A 5,114-nucleotide genomic window follows, 5' to 3' on the forward strand; every position below is an offset into this window, starting at 1 on the left:
CATCCTTTGAATCAAGCAAAAAGCTTAACAATGCGGTATATGAGGAACCTTAGGGGAATGTGGCACTTCTTGAAGTTGAGGAAACTAAATTGTAAGGTTTATGTTTGCTTCAAATGGAAGAATGAAACAAAAGATTGGTTTCTTGTTGTAAATTCGTTCAATGCCAGAACTGAACTAGTATGGTAGAGGTGGGGTGCAAACGATGACATTACGGATGAGGAAATGGTGGGAATGGCATGGGCTAGGGGTGGACTTGTTGCAATGCACAAGAAGGAGAACTTAGGTCGGATTGGCGGTGATTTCAGCATTATTCACATGGCCTTTCTTTTATTGGTAGGTTTTGGATCCAGCCGAAACTTCTAAGTCAATTTTAGAATGATGAGAAACAACAAAGAAAGGAATAAGATCCGTATAAAAAATGTTATAAAGAACTAAAAAGAAAAGTAGGCCCAAAACATTGTTGAGAGATTACAAATCTTGTGTAAGTCAATTACTTCCCTTAATTCAACCTAAAGGGATAACCACGGGTAGATGGGGAACGTTAGAGGCGTGTGGCAGTTGTTGGACCTGAGGGAAACTAAATGTAAGGTTTATGTGCGCGTCCAAAGCGAGGAATGAAACAATAGACGAGTTTCCTTGTGTAAATTGGTCCAGTGCAAGAACTAAACAAGTATGGTCAAGGTGGGGTGTAAACGTTGAAATTTTCTTGATAAAAAAGGTCTAAAAGGCTTCGGGTAGGGGCCAACTTGTTGCAACGGCCAGGAAGGATCGCCTTGGTACCGATTGGCGGTGATTCGAGCATTATCGACATGGAAGTGTGTCGTGTCTTTGATAAAGCCAAATCATCTATTTCAATCTTAAAATGTTGGAAAACGACAAGAAAATCAATATGATCAAAATGAAGGAAATGGTTACGAAGAACAAAAAAGGAGGTTAAACTCGAAACAATGCTGAGAGATGACTAAATCTTGTGCAACTCGATTACATCCTTTGAATCAAGCAAAAAGCTTAACAATGCGGTATATGGGGAACCTTAGGGGAATGTGGCACTTCTTGAAGTTGAGGAAACTAAATTGTAAGGTTTATGTTTGCTTCAAATGGAAGAATGAAACAAAAGATTGGTTTCTTGTTGTAAATTCGTTCAATGCCAGAACTGAACTAGTATGGTAGAGGTGGGGTGCAAACGATGACATTACGGATGAGGAAATGGTGGGAATGGCATGGGCTAGGGGTGGACTAGTTGCAATGCACAAGAAGGAGAACTTAGGTCGGATTGGCGGTGATTTCAGCATTTTTCACATGGCCTTTCTTTTATTGGTAGGTTTTGGATCCAGCCGAAACTTCAAAGTCAATTTTAGAATGATGAGAAACAACAAAGAAAGTAATAAGATCCGTATAAAAAATGTTATAAAGAACTAAAAAGAAAAGTAGGCCCAAAACATTGTTGAGAGATTACAAATCTTGTGTAAGTCAATTACTTCCCTTAATTCAACCTAAAGGGATAACCACGGGTAGATGGGGAACGTTAAAGGCGTGTGGCAGTTGTTGGACCTGAGGGAAACTAAATCTAAGGTTTATGTGGGCGTCCAAAGCGAGGAATGAAACAATAGACGAGTTTCCTTGTGTAAATTGGTCCAGTGAAAGAACTAAACAAGTATGGTCAAGGTGGGGTGTAAACGTTGAAATTTTCTTGATAAAAACGGTCTAAAAGGCTTCGGGTAGGGGCCAACTTGTTGCAACGGCCAGGAAGGATCGCCTTGGTGCCGATTGGCAGTGATTCGAGCATTATCGACATGGAAGTGTGTCATGTCTTTGATAAATCCTAATCATCTAATTGAATCTTAGAATGTTGGAAACGACAAGAAAATCATTATGATCAGAATGAAAAAAAATGGTTATGAAGAACAAAAAAGGAGGTTAAACTCGAAAGATTGTTGAGAGATGACTAAATCTTGTGCAACTCGATTACATCCTTTGAATCAAGCTAAATGCTTAACGATGCGGCAGATGGGGAACCTTAGGGGAATGTGGCACATCTTGAAGTTGAGGAAACTAAATTGTAAGGTTTATGTTTGCTTCAAATCGAAGAATGAAACAAAAGATTGGTTTCTTGTTGTAAATTCGTTCAATGCCAGAACTGAACTAGTATGGTAGAGGTGGGGTGCAAACGATGACATTACGGATAAGGAAATGGTGTGAATGGCATGGGCTAGGGGCGGACTTGTCGCAATGCACAAGAAGAAGAACTTAGGTCGGATTGGCGGTGATTTCAGAATTATTCACATGGCCTTTCTTTTATTGACCGGTTTTGGATCTAGCCTAATCTTCTAAGTCAATCTTAGAATGATGAGAAACAACAAAGAAAGCAATAAGATCCGTATAAACAATGTTATAAAGAACTAAAAAGAAAAGTAGGCCCAAAACATTGTTGAGAGATTACTAATCTTGTGTAAGTCAATTACTTCCCTTAATTCAACCTAAAGGGGATAACCACGGGTAGATGGGGAACGTTAGAGGCGTGTGGCAGTTGTTGGACCTGAGGGAAACTAAATGTAAGGTTTATGTGGGCGTCCAAAGCGAGGAATGAAACAATAGACGAGTTTCCTTGTGTAAATTGGTCCAGTGCAAGAACTAAACAAGTATGGTCAAGGTGGGGTGTAAACGTTGAAATTTTCTTGATAAAAACGGTCTAAAAGGCTTCGGGTAGGGGCCAACTTGTTGCAACGGCCAGGAAGGATCGCCTTGGTGGCGATTGGCGGTGATTCGAGCATTATCGACATGGAAGTGTGTCATGTCTTTGATAAATCCTAATCATCTAATTGAATCTTAGAATGTTGGAAACGACAAGAAAATCATTATGATCATAATGAAAAAAATGGTTATGAAGAACAAAAAAGGAGGTTAAACTCGAAAGATTGTTGAGAGATGACTAAATCTTGTGCAACTCGATTACATCCTTTGAATCAAGCTAAATGCTTAACGATGCGGCAGATGGGGAACCTTAGGGGAATGTGGCACATCTTGAAGTTGAGGAAACTAAATTGGTTTATGTTTGCTTCAAATCGAAGAATGAAACAAAAGATTGGTTTCTTGTTGTAAATTCGTTCAATGCCAGAACTGAACTAGTATGGTAGAGGTGGGGTGCAAACGATGACATTACGGATAAGGAAATGGTGTGAATGGCATGGGCTAGGGGCGGACTTGTCGCAATGCACAAGAAGGAGAACTTAGGTCGGATTGGCGGTGATTTCAGAATTATTCACATGGTCTTTCTTTTATTGACAGGTTTTGGATCTAGCCTAATCTTCTAAGTCAATCTTAGAATGATGAGAAACAACAAAGAAAGCAATAAGATCCGTATAAACAATGTTATAAAGAACTAAAAAGAAAAGTAGGCCCAAAACATTGTTGAGAGATTACTAATCTTGTGTAAGTCAATTACTTCCCTTAATTCAACCTAAAGGGATAACCACGGGTAGATGGGGAACGTTAGAGGCATGTGGCAGTTGTTGGACCTGAGGGAAACTAAATGTAAGGTTTATGTGGGCGTCCAAAGCGAGGAATGAAACAATAGACGAGTTTCCTTGTGTAACTTGGTCCAGTGCAAGAACTAAACAAGTATGGTCAAGGTGGGGTGTAAACGTTGAAATTTTCTTGATAAAAACGGTCTAAAAGGCTTCGGGTAGGGGCCAACTTGTTGCAACGGCCAGGAAGGATCGCCTTGGTGCCGATTGGCAGTGATTCGAGCATTATCGACATGGAAGTGTGTTCTGTCTTTGATAAAGCCAAATCATCTATTTCAATCTTAAAATGTTGGAAAACGACAAGAAAATCAATATGATCAAAATGAAGGAAATGGTTACGAAGAACAAAAAAGGAGGTTAAACTCGAAACAATGCTGAGAGATGACTAAATCTTTTGCAACTCGATTACATCCTTTGAATCAAGCAAAAAGCTTAACAATGCGGTATATGGGGAACCTTAGGGGAATGTGGCACTTCTTGAAGTTGAGGAAACTAAATTGTAAGGTTTATGTTTGCTTCAAATGGAAGAATGAAACAAAAGATTGGTTTCTTGTTGTAAATTCGTTCAATGCCAGAACTGAACTAGTATGGTAGAGGTGGGGTGCAAACGATGACATTACGGATGAGGAAATGGTGGGAATGGTATGGGCTAGGGGTGGACTTGTTGCAATGCACAAGAAGGAAAACTTAGGTCGGATTGGCGGTGATTTCAGCATTATTCACATGGCCTTTCTTTTATTGGTAGGTTTTGGATCCAGCCGAAACTTCTAAGTCAATTTTAGAATGATGAGAAACAACAAAGAAAGTAATAAGATCCGTATAAAAAATGTTATAAAGAACTAAAAAGAAAAGTAGGCCCAAAACATTGTTGAGAGATTACAAATCTTGTGTAAGTCAATTACTTCCCTTAATTCAACCTAAAGGGATAACCACGGGTAGATGGGGAACGTTAGAGGCGTGTGGCAGTTGTTGGACCTGAGGGAAACTAAATGTAAGGTTTATGTGGGCGTCCAAAGCGAGGAATGAAACAATAGACAAGTTTCCTTGTGTAAATTGGTCCAGTGCAAGAACTAAACAAGTATGGTCAAGGTGGGGTGTAAACGTTGAAATTTTCTTGATAAAAACGGTCTAAAAGGCTTCGGGTAGAGGCCAACTTGTTGCAACGGCCAGGAAGGATCGCCTTGGTGCCGATTGGCAGTGATTCGAGCATTATCGACATGGAAGTGTGTCATGTCTTGGATAAATCCTAATCATCTAATTGAATCTTAGAATGTTGGAAACGACAAGAAAATCATTATGATCAGAATGAAAAAAATGGTTATGAATAACAAAAAAGGAGGTTAAACTCGAAAGATTGTTGAGAGATGACTAAATCTTGTGCAACTCGATTACATCCTTTGAATCAAGCTAAATGCTTAACGATGCGGCAGATGGGGAACCTTAGGGGAATGTGGCACATCTTGAAGTTGAGGAAACTAAATTGTAAGGTTTATGTTTGCTTCAAATCGAAGAATGAAACAAAAGATTGGTTTCTTGTTGTAAATTCGTTCAATGCCAGAACTGAACTAGTATGGTAGAGGTGGGGTGCAA

This window comes from Carya illinoinensis, chromosome 7, assembly GCF_018687715.1.
Source record: "Carya illinoinensis cultivar Pawnee chromosome 7, C.illinoinensisPawnee_v1, whole genome shotgun sequence".
In the NCBI taxonomy this organism is placed as follows: domain Eukaryota; kingdom Viridiplantae; phylum Streptophyta; class Magnoliopsida; order Fagales; family Juglandaceae; genus Carya; species Carya illinoinensis.